Source organism: Bombus terrestris, chromosome 17, assembly GCF_910591885.1.
Source record: "Bombus terrestris chromosome 17, iyBomTerr1.2, whole genome shotgun sequence".
NCBI lineage: Eukaryota > Metazoa > Arthropoda > Insecta > Hymenoptera > Apidae > Bombus > Bombus terrestris.
In genome coordinates, this window is record NC_063285.1 from 8,140,694 (window position 1) to 8,156,441 (window position 15,748).

The following is a 15,748-nucleotide window of genomic DNA, read 5'->3' on the forward strand; positions in this document are numbered from 1 at the left end:
TTAATTTAGAGAAGATTTTTAGTCGGTTATTATTTGTAAAGTAGTTTATTTCTCTCTCTCTCTCTCTCTCTCTCTCTCTCTCTCTCTCTCTCTCTCTCTCTCTCTCTGTGTGTGTGTGTGTGTGTGTGTGTGTGTGTGTGTGCGTGCGTGCGTGCGTGCGTGCGTGCGTGCGTGCGTGTGTGTGTGTGTGTGTGTGTGTGTGTGTGTGTGTGTGTGTGTGTTTTGGAAAAGTGAGTGCCGATAACATATAGTTTTTCCGTTGTTTTACAAGTCATGAAATAACTAGACTTCATGCTTTTATTGGTGTTCTGTATCGCTATACCAGCATCTTGGAGGAGGGGAGCTTTCTCTGGAAGCAGTTTGAAAGAAGAGATAGAGTTTGGTTCTTTTAACCTAAAAATTTGATTTGTCTGTGGAAACATGCTAGTTGAATTTTTTTAGACATATTTTTTTTATTTTGTTTGCCCATCTTCTGTTTTATCATAAAAATAGTTGTATTTTAGATTGTTTACTTTGGATAGGATGTAGCTTTTGTCTCGTTGTAGCTTGCTTTCGCAGTCAAGGCGTTATTTTGGAAAGGTACTCCAATAGCTAAAACGATTCCCTTCAACATTCGTAGCAGTATTTCTAATTTCCTATCATATGAGTTTCTTGTAAGGGTAATTGACGGATTTTAATGGTCCGAACGGTCGAGCGCCACCCTAACTCAATAACATCGAAGCCACCCAGTTATCGTCCACGCTCTTCTCGCGAAGGATCCCCCGCACTTGGAACGTCTTAACGCAGTAAACGCCATCTTACGGGCGAATATGCCGTTTGACGATTATCTTGAAAACCAATCAGCGTGCGAATTTGGGGCCCACCGTTTTGATCCTTGTTGGGGTTTAATACGTGTTGGGCTCGCTCGAGTCTAACAACGGTATCGGCAGTCTCGTTGGAGTAGTTCAATCGTGAACATGTAACAGGGAGTCAGTTTCCGTGTCTTCGAATCGCTAAACGTGGACTAAACAATCGTTTTGTCAGTCGTAACGATCAGTGGACAGTCCTGTGCGAAATCTTCAGTTGTGAACAATATCTCCAAGCATATGTGAAGGTAAGTATCATTTTAGTGACCGAACGATTAGTAAACGTCTCATGCGGGTCTTTCAAATGCGACCGACATCGAGACACGTTTGCGAACGAGTGTATCGTTAATCATACGCGTTTATAAAAATATAGATGTATTTCATAAGAATAACGAATATGACGAGCGCTTTTGTGCCGCTTGTTTCTTTTCGGAATCGATTAAGAAGCTATCGTGTCGTTCGCGACTTTTCGACCCTGGATTTTCAAAATCCCCGGGGCTCAAACGGTTAAATTATGTCACTATTGTCATAAATAATTATTTTTCTATTTACTCTATATGATATTCGAGACATTAAAAGATTATTATTACTCGACTATTTCAATATTGATTACGATACATTTTTAATTACGGTTAAACTTGTCGCTACTGGTGTGAGAGACTGTAAAATTGATTCGAAACAGTATTTTACAGAGACTGATGAAACCGACGAGTTAGATATTTATATAATTAAAAGTTATTTCTATTTCTGAATTTTCTTTGCGAATATGTTAACTGTGCTTGAGCAGCGCTGCATAAAATATATAAGAAACATAGTTTAAATACTATTTTAAGTAGTTGTTGGTCTACAGTACGAATAAAATATTTTATGTATTAAAGAAATATGTAGTAAAGAAGAAACTATCTTTATTTTCACAATGTGGTACATAAAATAAAGTATCTTATCATTGTATTGCGGATAGCGTTTAAAATGTTTCTTAACAAGGAAAATTGATTAAGCAGGAGGTTAATACAAGAATGCAAGAATCCAACATATTTACAAATTAAATTCATATTCTTTTTTGTTGAGGTTATTCAGTATATAAAGAGAGAAAAACGCGTGAATAAAGTGTAAGATACAAAATATATATATTTGATTTAATAGTGAAATACAGGAATACAATTTGAGCCCCGAAGTCAACGTCGCCTATCTTTTGTCTATATGCTGTCGATGGCTTCAGCGCTTGAGAAAGCTAAAAAGATCAGATGTGGAGTTTTCCTAGAAGTGGTGACCACTTCAACATTTTTAACCCTGCTGCAGTCTCCGTGTCTCTTTGTCTCCTTTTTTTCTCTAAGAACTTTTATTTTCTTTAAACATATAGAGTAAAATGTTATCCGATTGTTGAAACCGATATATTTGAGGAAAAGACGTGCGATTATAGAAAATTTAGGGAACGCACTGATACAAAATTATATTATAAGACGGTAATGTGACCCGCGTAGGAAAGCTGCAAAAGAAATTGCAGAGAGTGTTATGAATACATCGGAACATTTCAAAGAGAAAATAAGAGTTCGTAAAAATTTTACTAATGCCAAAATTTTGTTTGCTAGAATAGAATGTACTGGTTCTTTGCAATGAAAGTGTAGAGGACTGGTAAATAGGATGTTTGACCGTGAGATTTACTAGATATTATTGCTTGTTGTCGTAACCGTCGAATATATTTAAAAATGATAAATACATATACAGATTATATTCGCTGAGTCGCTCGTACACAGTATAAATCGCAAAGTAAAATTGCTAATTAATACTCAGTAACTTGTGATAACACTTAGATAGCTCGTCGATACAGAAAGATACTCGTAGATGCTGATAGATACTAAACTCTTTTCTATTTGGGTTTCTGTTGGGTTTCTTACTGGCTGGGAGGGAGTCGGAAAATTCGAATTCAAATTCATCTTGCTCGACCGTTACACGTAGCGCCGACGCTGTTTTTGGCCGGACTATTTTTATTCTTACATTAAATGTGTCCTAACGATCTTGATACTCTGAGGCAAAATAACAACATGATTTGATTTGTCCTCTACTCATGTGCCCTTACGAAAGTCATTATGAAGGATATGATAAGTAACAAGTATTATTCAAAGTTATGATCATTTAGATTACTCGTTTGTGACCAAACATGCAAAACATTTCTTTTTTTTTTTTTATTTAATTTGTACTATACAATTTGTCCAACTGGACATTTATTAAATTTTTCTAACTGTATTTGCAGATGGCTATTCTTAGAGGGATACCATTTTCAAGTTTGACTACTTTATTTCTTTAGTGAGGTCAGTGGGGTGTTTTCTTTGTAGTCTTCTTTCTATTTGAGATGTATGTGCGAAGAGGACGTAGGTCGTGAGGATTAATGACGAAATTATTCGTTGTTGTAGCCGTCGAATATATTTAAAACAATAAATTAATACAGCCGTAGACGTTAGTCGTTAGTACGAAGTATAAATCGTAAAATAGAATCGCGGAATAAATACTTGCAAATGCTCGTCGCGTAATAAGATACTCTGAGATACTCTAGATGCTGTTAGATACTCGATATGTACTGTCGCTCGCGATCGCGTCCGTTTATTTATACTGGTCGGAAAAGAGTCAGAAAATTCAAATTCGTCTTCGTTCGACGGTTGCATGTAGCGGCGACATTGTTTTGCCCGGAGTTTATTTGTCGTTATGTTTCATGCGTCAAGGTTAAGTCACTGTCCTGAGGCAAAACAATAGCACGAGTCGCTCTCGACTAGCGACGTCCTTTGACTCCTGTACCGCTACACTATGAGACTTTTACACGCTTCAGCAGCTAGTTGGTTTGGATGTGTTGCCATTTTTTCCTTGTATATTTTCAAATACCTGCCCATTTCTTCTTTGATCGTTGGTATTTTTAAGTGTTTGCATGTATCCTGATTTCTGATATACCATGGGGCGTTGACTACTGTTCTGATTATCTCTGGTTTATTTATCTGATTCATTGCTGCTGTCCCCCATAATGGTATTCCGTACGTGCAAATTGGTTTTATTATCGTTTTGTAAATTTTTACTTTATTTTCCATGCTGACTTTAGAGTTTTGACTAGTTTGCCAGTACATCTGTCTTCTTTTTATCTGTATTTCGTCTATAATTGATATAGTATTTTGCTTTCATGTGAGTTATGAATCTAAGTGGAGTCTTAGTATTTAATTTTGTTTGTGTTATGTGCATGCCATTCAATTGGATATTAGGCGGTTTCCGTTTAAATCGACTGGGGTTTGTTTTTATCTTGCAGTCATTTTTCTATTTTTCTGATACACTCTGGTAGTAATATGACTGATGTTTCCGGATTAGAGTGCTTGTGTTACGTCGAAGGTGTCACGATCGGCTCAGTTCAAAACCGGAGATAAAGATGTGGCGGCACTCGGCAACGATATATATCGCCGAAACGAAGTGCCTAATGAACCATCAATATCCCAATGTTTATTCCGCCTATTGTTCGAGAAGAAGGCGTGCGTGCCTATAATCGCGGACGCCTAACAAACTGGTGGACAGTGGGGATATTGAGGGGTGACAAAAGAGTCTCTTTTTGTAAGAGTTCCTTTTTTTTATTTTTCATCATGAATTTCTTTTTTCCTTTTTTTGTTATTTTACGCGACAAAGGCACGGGGAGTAGTGAAACTAAGAAATCACTGAACGTTTCCTTGCGTCGTTCGAATGATTTCGCTTAGGTTTAAACGTTTCGCGAGCAAAGTAAAAAAAATTCAGACTTTAGATATGGTGGCAGAGTTTATTATGTGAATTCAACAGAGTGAAGGTTAAGAATGTTTGGAAAGAGTGTGATATAACTACTCTTGACTCTTCGGTGGTTAACTGAGGATCAACGGCTGCGGTTCCGAAATATATTCATGGCCGTCAGCTCTGAGGTGATTTTGGTGTAGAACGTGTACGGTTCCAAAGAAATACTCGTTGGTGTTTAACAATATATTTATTAGCAATTCTCGCTTTCGACTCTTTACTCCCGATTCCAACTGACGATTCTCTCCTCTCGGTTACAACTCAACTGTTTTGTTGATCCGATTCGTTTCTTTTTGTCATCCGTCAATATCCCTAGTACGCACGCGTTCGTTACGCGTCCACCACCGTTGTCACCTACTCCCTCTTCCAAATAATCGGTGGAAGGACCGCATTGATATCGATGGCTCATTAGGCCTGTAGAGGATAGGTTGGTGTGGAGTATTAGATAGTAACGAAGCAGATATTACTTGCAACCGATCGTCACGTATATTTAAAATTAATAAATAAATTCGCTCGTACAAAGTCCTTGAGATACTCGTCAATATCGATAATCCGCAACTAATCGCCTTGATCACCTATAATCGTAAATATCGCTCGCGATCGCGTCCGTGTACTTATACTAGTTGGGGAAGAGCCGGAACATTTGAATTCGCCGTTGTTCGACGGTTGCGCGCAGCGGCGATATTGTTTTGCCCGGCGTTTATTTGTTTTTTACATAAGACATAATTTAACAGTCTTCACAAATCAAGGCAAAACCACAACTTGATTTAAAATGTCCGTTGACTCATGTGCCACTACATCACCCCCTACCAGTGATAACGTCTTTAAAATACATACATAGAGTACCTCTCTGTCGTCGTTATTTTTTTAAAAAAATTGCTACGCTTTGTGTCCGACAATTTTCGACTCTTAGCCAAAGCTTCCTGATACCAATCGGGGAAACGGTCTCTACACCCGGACCGCGTAACATACCTATTCCTGGTGTTTCCTTCCGTGGCTCGATCGCTACTTGCGCTGGTTTCCTCGTGCGCGCTCGCTTGCTTTATCGGAATAAGTATGTCACGGGATTCGCCGGTGTTTTCCTCGAGGTCGTCCGTAACCACAAACACAGGCTTCAAACGATCCATAGAAACCGTTACCTCGCGATTGTTTATTTTGATGGTATAATTCTCTTCGCCTCGTTTCGTGACTTTGAATGGTCCATCGTATTGTGGCTGTAAAGGGCCCCTTACTGCGTCAAGCAAACGTACGGCGATGTCTCTAATTCTTTAAAAATAAAAATTTTCTTGCCGCCGTGATGCGCAACCGGATGAGGCCTGACTTTCTCCATCCGTTCTTTCAACCGGTTCGCGTATTCCGCGCTGGCCTGCTGCTTAGTCCCTAGGAAAAAACCTGCCGGCAATCGTATGCCGGTGCCGTAAATCATCTCGGCTGCCGTCGCATTTAAATCCTTCTTTACCGCGGTTCGAATGACTAATAATACTACTGGTAAGATTTCGACCCAGCTGCTCCTGTCATGGCACTTGATCGCCGCTTTGAGTTGTCTATGCAGGCGCTCTACCATCCCATTAAACGCGGGGTGATAGGCTGACGTGCGTGTGTGCGTGACGCCGAGCAACCGACATAACCGGCTTGGTGATTTTATTACACTGGCACGGTATGCATTGTCGCGTGCACATTCGACAATCTTTATTTATGGACGGCCAGACAAAACGCTTCGTCACCAGTTTTTGTGTAGCGCGCATTCCCGGATGGGAAAGTCCATGCAGCGATTGAAATATGGTACGTCGCAGCGGTTCCGGAACAAAAGGTCGTAGCTCCTCGGATGTGATATCACAGTATAATCCGACGTCTTGATCGGGAAATCGCACCTTCCTTAATTGCAGCGCGCTAGAGGCGGACTTAATGATTTCACACGGCTCAAGATCTTTCTCTTACGCTGCTGCTAGCGTTTGATGATCGACCGATTTCCCGATCGCTTCAATGCGGGATAGAGTATCGGCTACACTGTTATCTATCGCTTTTACATGTCGGACGTCGGTTGTAAATTGTCCGATGTAATCAAGATGGCGAAATTGCCTTGGCGAACACTTGTCGAAATTCTGATTAAACGCGTATGTACAACGCGTATTTATGATCTGTGTATATCACGAAACCTCATCCTTTACGGTGTATCTGAATTTTTTGATCGTGAGTAGTTCTCGGTCGTACGCAATGTACTTTTGTTGTGTCGGGGATAGCGACTTTGTTATGAATCCTAGCGGTTACCAGGTATCGTTATCGCGTTGTTGGAGTACCGCACCTATAGCGAAATCGAAAGGATCGACCGCGAGGCTAACGGGCGCGCCTGGAATCGGATGCATTAACATCGTCGCGTTTGCTAGGGCGCGTTTTCACTCGCGGAAGCTTTTCTCAGCTCGACCAGACCACTCGATAGTCGCGTTACACTTCGTAGTGCCTTTCAACAAATCGTTTAGTAGTTAGAGAATTTGCATGGTTCCCGGTACAAAACTTCGATAGACCTTCGGTACCTTCGTAGTTCTTTAATAGCCACGGGTAAAGGTACTTTAGCTATTGCATCAACGCGTTCAGCCAGGGGTTTTATCCCCTCAGCAGTGACGGTGTAGCCGAGAAATTGAATTTCGCGCACACTGAATTCGCATTTTGCGAGTTTTATAACGACCCCATACTCGTCGAGTCGTTTAAACAGCATCCGCAAGTGTTCGCGGTGTCGTTATTCGGTCTTAGATGCGATTAGAAAGTCGTCGATATAAGCGTAGACGAAATCGAGACCTCTCGTGATTTCGTCTACGAATCTCTGACACGTTTGACGGCGTTCCGAAGCCCAAACATCATACTGGTAGCTTCAAATAGACCGAACGGTGTTGTAATCGCGGTCTTCGGTACGTCTTCCGGCGCGATAGGAATTTGGTGGTAAGCGCGAACGAGGTCGATTTTAGAAAAAATGCGCTTACCATACAGATTCTGCGCGAAGTCCTCTATATACGGCGGTGTGTACCTATCTGGAATAGTGCGGGCGTTCAATGCCCGGTAGTCGCCGCACGGTCGAATTCCTCCGTCCTTCTTCGGTACGATATGTAAGGGTGATGCCCATGGGCTTCGCGATGGCTGCATCACTCCTTGTACCATCATAACCTCAAATTCCGCCTTCGCCAGTTTGAGTCGGTCAGGGGCGAGACGGCGTGGTTTAGCGTGGACGGGTGTTCCGGATGTTGTGCAGATATGATGCTGTACACCATGCCTTACTGAACTTGGTCGGAAGACGGGCGGTCGGGTTAAAGCTGAAAATTCCGCCAACAGCTGGTAGTACGTAGACTCTCCGTCGATGGTTTTTATGGAGCCTCCATCGGTCGTAGCGGCGTACCCTCTAGCGGACAGTCGGGTGGTCATATTCGGCAGTCGTCTGTTTCGCGAGTCAGGAAATCAACGCCAATGATGGGTGTTCTTACATCGGCTATTACGAATCGCCACTATTACGAAAGCTCGGCGTAGGGACAAATCGAGGGACAAAGTGATTTAAAAGTTCTTTTTTAAGTTCGTATTATCCGGGAGCCGGTGGTTCTGATGCGATTTCCTCGACACGCTCCAAATATTCTGGTTCCAGGCATGTTAAAAGGGCGGTGCATTTTTCCTCATCGCCTGTAACGCCACTGTCTCTCGAATAAGGAAAACCAAAATCTGATTTTCTATGGTTTCATCGAAGGTACGCGAATTACTGGATTCGCGGTAAAGGCGGGGCTCTTCGTCGACATTTTGCTGCTTCCACAATATTCACTTCCGTAGCCGATATCACGTCGGGGTCACCAATGTGGAGGATAGGTTGGAATGAAGTATTAGGTAGTAACGAAGCAGATTTCGTATATTTAAATTAATAAATAAATACGCTTCGTACAAAATCCTTGAGATGCTCGTCAATATCAATAATTGGCAACTAATCGCCTTAATCACTTATAATCGTCAATGTCGCTCGCTATTGCGTCCGTGTATTTATATTAGTTGGGGGAGAGCCGGAACATTTGAATTCGCCGTTGTTCGACGGTTGCGCGTAGCGGCGAATTTGTTTTCCCCGGAGTTTATTTGTTTTTACATAACACATAACTTAACGGTCTTGTCAAATTGACGCAAAACCACAACCTGATTCAAAATGTCCGTTGACTCATGTGCCGCTACATATCTGAATACACCATTTTTCCTCATACGTACATGTATGCTTTCTTAAATATTTTGTCTATTCGATAACATGAAATAACAAAACAGACTACTTCAGCTAACGCCCATACCGCGTTGAAAATACTCGTTCTCGTCCGATCACGAAAGTCAAGCAGCGCTGGGCACGGTTAGTACTTAGATGGGTGACCGCTTGGGAACTCCGTGTGGTGTTGGCTTTTTTTACTTTACCAGCGCGTTTTCTTTTTTGTTGTTGTTATTATTATTTATTATTGCTTACCTGGAATTGTTCCCAATTAATTGCGACTCTTTTTCTGCTTTTATAAAGTGCAGTATGTAATAAAATACACCAATATAGTGGTCTTAAAATTAATTAAAAAGATACGCTATCAGTTATGAATAAATTGTGTTATAATCGAACGATACCACACGATAAAAAAATATTAAAATGGAGTATGAATTTTTAACTTAGCGTTCACTAGGCGTAAGAATTGTTAGTGAGTTTGCCAGTTTATACAGTGATATTCAATAACGAAAAGTGATAAATAATGCTCAATATAAAAACAATCAAGAAAATAAGAGAAGGGAAGAAGACAGAATGAAAGAAGCAACCAAAAAGAAAATACTGCAAAAATGGATATTTGAATTTGAATGAACTTTCGACCGTTTGCGTGGAGACGCGATTTCGAAGAAGCGCGCCAACGGGAGTCGTAAATTTCCGTTACGATTTAACTAATCCACGCCACGAATCGTTCGATCTTTTATTTCGATTCAGATAATAAGGATAGTTGAATGAAAATAACGCTGATATTAACAGGTTAATATATATTTTCAACGATCCAATAACTTCAATGAGATGCAATGTTACGTATATGGAATGACAAACTACGAATGAGTACGACCCTGAGACTCGTTTCGTGTTGGCGACTGTGATGATGTATCTTCTGTCGATTGACTGTCTTCGACTTGGCGATTCTGCTGATTTGTCTTCCGACTCTTGCTGTTCCTTAAACTGTGTTTTAACTCGAGCTGGTGTTAACTGTTACTGGTGGGACTTGATTGTTACTTGAATGGTACTGTTTGTGACAAGTCTAGTGATCCAGTATAGAGATGAAGTCGTGAGCACAAGTTGACTGTTCTGTAGTCGTGAGAACAAGTATAGAGATGAAGTGACTGCTCTGTAGTTGTGAGAACAAGTACAGTTCGTTCTTGTATGATTACGGAGGATAACTCGGAGTGGGTGTCTTTTTGCACGAAGAAAGCTGATTCGTTGTTCACACTTTTCGTTAAGAAAGTTTACAAAAAACTTTGCGAAAATGTCAATAAATGCAACGAATCAAATACGAACGCGTTGCTCAAATGAGCCGCAAATTCATCCCGCGGTTAAAGTTCTCAGACATCCTAAGACAAGGAATAAGCCGAAGCCATGTCTCCGAAAACCAATCACATCAAACAAATTTATTACCGCGCGTAATTCAAAATTCAAACCCAATTAAAACCATACCACAACTGAACGTAATAAACTTATCGAAGACTTAAAAAAAAGCGTATTCAAAGCCCGAAATGAACAACAAACACAATTAAACTAACTAAAACAATCATTAAAAACGCACGAAGAAAGGATTGACTCTTGCCCAAAAGAAGGCTCCTACCTATTATGGCTTGGAAACACACAATTACAATTCCTTAATTTATGGGCAAATAACACGCTCAAAACCATAGACTACGATTGCGACCATAACGCAGATAAACAAAAATACATCTGACTTTCTAACCCTAGAAACACGGAGTGCCGGTCCCAGGTACAAGTGCAAAGATAACACACTAGGAAAAATTACAAAATCAGCTCGAAAAGAACTGCGTCCTAAATATTCGCAACAATGCCAACCTAACAAAGAGGCAAATCGACTCATTTATAGACAAAGTAGAAAAACACGTATAAACCGTCCTTCAAGAATCCGTACTAGAAATAAATCAAAAGTCGGCTTTCGAGCCCTATATCTATAATAAAAGAAAATTACGAGACAAAAGCTCCATGCCATCCAACATAAACAATATAAAATAAAACTATTCCTACGATAAAAGCGAAGATTTAGAATTATTAAAGTACCTTTTGCACAAAACATAGTTGTGTCTAAAACAAGAATTTGCAAACTCTATAAATCAACACTGGGCAAACAAAATAAAAAATATCTCTGCTAGCATGTCCCACAGAGGAATCAAATTTTTACATCAAAAGAGCCAAACTCTATCCCATCTCTCAAACTGCCATCATACGAGAACGATTCCATACAGCGCGGTATGAGCTTTAGCTAAAATAATTTGGTTCTCTCATTTGTCTTTGATGTTCAAAAAAAGAATATTTGAAATATATAAATATGTGCAAGAATGAGTGATATATGGTATTAGTCGCGTAATACTAAAACATTTCTATTTCTCTATGTTTACATTATAGATTATTAAAAATAGATTATTAAGGAAAGTAAGAAAGATTGGAAGAATAAAAAGGTCAGCACCACGCGGAGCTCCCAAGTGGTCACCCATTTAAATACGTTCTTCATCTTAACTTTCGTTATCGGACGAGAACGAGTGCTTTTTTAATTTTTAATTATAACATTTATTGCCCAAGAAAATACTGATTACATATGTTATATACTCAATAAACAAAGAATTTCAGGTGAGAAGTGGCTCTGGCAAAGGTATCGTTAAACGTTACGGCATGACGTAGTTATAAAATATTTGGTATAGGATTTACGTGTTTTTTACATTACAGTAATTGATTGTATTAAAGCTGCTCATAAGCGGTACTTGTATACAATACTGGCCTTTTCTCTTCTTTTGCCCTGAAGGTTTGGTGATAAAACTGAACAAATCGGTAGTTTATTTTTGGTTTTTGTGAAGTTGATTGATTGTTTGTGAAAGGAGGTGGAAAGAGGACAGGGTAGGGAAGAGATGGAGAAAGATTTCGATTAAGATAACAGATGTGGTTCAAATAAGGTTAACACTGAATTAATATTATTAATATAAAACTTGTATATTTAATTATGTTTCAAATTATAATGAACACATCATAAATTATTTAATGATAAATACAATTAGTTTGTTAGTAATTCGACCCGACTTTATGATATTTCTTGATATATTCGTTAGACTAAGCGATTTTAATTTTATTCGTCTGAACATCTCGATGTATCCGTTTGAATCCTCAAATGAAACTGATTACCCTTCAACTTTTTTTTGTCTTTTCTGGGAGACCACTCCCACTACGTTCGGATCACGCCACCGTTCGCGGCTACGATCACGTATGCCACCTTCTTTGTGTTCACGAACGGACCGAAGGTGAATCGACGTTTTTAGAACTCGCTGCTTGATGAAAACTATGCGTTACAACATTGTCGCTACAATGTGTATATTCCGCCGGTCGTGTAAGATGATCTGTCTGCGACGCTGTAGTACCACGAGCGACGGTTAGGAATACGGCCTATGGTAAGCGTCGTGGCGTAACACAATGTATTTTGTATTTTGTTAACTCACTTAACAACTTTGTTCCATTAACTCGAATCGCGACTTGTGGGAACAATTTATTCACGATTTTCTATTTCGACTGATCAATCACGCTTCTCGGTCACGACTCAACTTATCTCTTAAGCCATTTCGTTTCTTCTTGTTGCCTCTCAATATCCCCACTACGCACGCGTTTGTAAGGCGTGCGCGACTATGATCCCCTAAGCCTTCCAAGTATTTGGCGGAAGGACTGTATGGATATCGATGACTCCTCATTAGGCCTGTCGACACTTACGCTTCGTTGCGACCGTGCTTGTGTTTTGTCGGTCTCTCGTAAACACAACTCTCTGTCAACGAGTGGTATACTATGTACCGACGAAACCGTTGGAAAGTTCTTTGTTGTCGAATACTGCTACAGAACTCTTTCCATTAACGAAGCTGGTAAGTTATATCTAGTTAAATATACATTAGTAGTTACCAAAGTAATTTAGACGGCCAATTTTTGGTACGTTACTAATATTGCTCTATAAAGAAACTCGCATTATGTAAATTGGGAGCAATGCGTTGTTCTCTATTGATCATTTTGTTGAGAAGCGCCAATCTTTGGTCAATTAGATGTCGAACATCTACAGTGCTTGCAGTTCTGCAAGTATTTCTGTCCCGGAGAACATATTGTTTAGACCATCTAATTGTTTACCGCGCCTTCTTTTCTTATTTTGCACTCGTCAGGCCCGTGCGATTCAATGTATTTTACGCATTGGTAGTTAAGGTTGCAGTTTTGTGAAGTGTGCCGTAACAATTGGTATCGTGGCATTGTGTAATGTCATTTTATCTGATTTTTTTCCACTTTACACTAAAGTAATTTAGACGGTCAATTTCTGGTACGTTACTAATATTGCTCTGTAAAGATACTTGCAGTATGTAAATTGGGAGCAATGCGTTGTTCTCTATTGATCTTTTTGTTGAGAAGCGCCAATCTTTGGTCAATTGGATGTCGAACATCTGCAGTGCTAGCTGCTCTGCAAGTATTTCTGTCTCGGAGAAGCTATTGTTTAGACTCTCTAATTAGACCGTGTGGTACTTCTCTTATTTGGGTGTATATGCGTAAAAGGCTGTCTTAGTTGCAATTAGGATTTCTTTCGCCCTGTTAATGGTATACTTCGTATGACTAGCACGTGTTTATCTGCGTATATTCATTTAATGTCGAATGACTTTGTGTTTAGAGTTTCTTCAACGAGTTTGACTACGTTCTTTGGGTTTTGGTTGTAATGTATTTTGGGAAGGTTTGTCTCCATTTGAGGGGGCTGTGATGTCAACGGATTCTTCCTTGGAGAAGCTGGTGGCCTGTCTGGGATGTGTCTGGTTTTTCCGTATCCAGGTTGCTGGAGATATGGGCCCCCTGCGTTGTCCATTTCGCTGGGCTGCACCTGGGACGTTGCGGGTGTCACGTAAAATAAAAGGAAATTTTAAAAGAAAGAAGAAAACTTTATTTTTTCTTCGTTTATACACTTATAAGACACTTCCGAGCTCTAGCCGTGACCGTACGAGAGTGAGACTCTTACAATCTTTTTACTTTCGGTCATCTGTTCTCTCATTATCCCCACTACCCTGTAGGCGTACGTGACCGTTGCTACGCTTCTGGAACATTTGGTGGAAGGACCGTTAGGCCATAAATGAATCCTCAGGTACTCCGCCAATATACATTGTCGCCAAGGTCGCCATGTGTTTCTCTCGTCGGTCCATCGGGTTCGAAGTATGCCGACCGGGACACCATCCTGCCCGCGGTGTGTGTGTGTGTGTCCTGGTCTCTGATGTGATTTACGTTACACGGGTTTCGTTGATGTTGGTATACCACTCGGCCCGCTGTTTACTCTTTTTTAATTTTTGATTACTCGTCCTAAGAGGTCATATGCCCACTTGGTTTAATTTCTAGGTTTTTGTTCTTTTTCCTTATCAGTTCTAAAGTAGAGTTTGCTCATGTGGATTCTTTTATTGTTTTTATATTATGAAATTACTGTGCTTGGATTCTTGTAATTGTAATACGTGCAATTTATTTTTCGTTGTATTGCTAATAATAGGGAGCTTTCTGTCGAATTCATGATTTCGTTTCTTTTTGATCGCTTCTCCTGTTATGCTCTCTTCTTATCTTTTACTTTTTTGCCTATATTCTGCCCTTTTCTTCCTGTTCCATCAGATTTGGCGGAGGCTTGAGTTTCCACGTCTTTTGGGAGCCTTGTGTTGCTAAGAAAGTTCTTGCTCGATTTTTATAGCAGTATTTTGCTCCAGATTGCTCTATATATGGAAGGTTGCGATTCACTGCATTGAGCAGCACTATTTGAGCGAAACGATTGCGTTTAGAGCAGTATAATCGTTGCCTGAAATAACTAGTTTTCTTATTTGTCTTTGCTGGCCAAAAAATAGAATATTTAAAGAACTATAAGTGTGTGTCAAAATGAGATTGATACAATATGAGGTAATAGTCGCGTGATATCAAAACATTTTTCTTTTTTTAAATTTAGATTATAGATCATTAAAAGTTGATTGCTAAGGAAAGTAAAAGAGATTGGGTACTCATCCAAGTACTATCTGTGCCCGACGCTGCTTAACTTTCGTGACCGGACGAGAACGAGTGCTTTCTTTCATAATGTTCTTTTTTTTAATAACGTTTATTGCCAGTACTTGGGTATTACATTGGTTTGTTGTTCTCAATAAACAATGAATTTCGGTTGTGGGGTGGTTTAGGCAGAAGTATGATTGTGGAGGGTTCTCGATGGCCTGGTTTAGACTTGTTCCTTGTTTTACTACATCGGCGAACTTCAGTTCTTATTTGTAAAGCTTGTAAGTCTGCAAGTATTTCTGCCTCAGTATAACTATTGTCTAAACCTTTTAGGAAATATGTGCGGTGTATTACTGATTTGGGTGTGCATGTGTAAAAGGCAGTGTTGGCTAAGATTGGTCGGGTAGGCTTTGGAGGTATAGCAACATCAAAAGATCTTTTAGCATCAGTGATGCTAGTTACACCATGCTCAGTCCCGGTATTACTACGCTCAAGAGCTCGGTCCGGCAAATCGACAGCACCCATAAGTTGTTCAAAGTATGAGCGCAACGGCCCGCCTAACGAAACGAAGAAATCATCCGGGAAACGCGCCGTCAACGAAAACGGCGCAGACCACGCAACTTAGCGTAAGCTTCGCGGATCCTGTTCCGGTTGGCAACGACATGGAAACCAAGAAACTGATGATCAACAACAAATTGAGCAAAGTCAGCGAAACTACACCAACCCTGCGCAACAAGCAACCTATGCTTCATAGAAAAATTGTGATAAACCATACTCTTCACAACCTCACAACCTTCGGTCAGCAAATCACTCGCTCTCAAGGTATTACTGGAAGCGAGCGTACCAAAATCGTCCAAATTTGGGA

The 15,748-nt window shown here is 40.1% G+C and overlaps 1 non-coding gene across 1 annotated transcript; it reads left to right on the top strand.

Moving 5' to 3' along the window:
• The first annotated feature begins 8,921 nt into the window (after positions 1-8,921).
• LOC125386837 lies at positions 8,922-9,040 on the top strand. Its single transcript, XR_007227276.1, has one exon. It is a non-coding gene; the product is annotated as a 5S ribosomal RNA (ribosomal RNA).
• Positions 9,041-15,748: the final 6,708 nt, after the last annotated feature.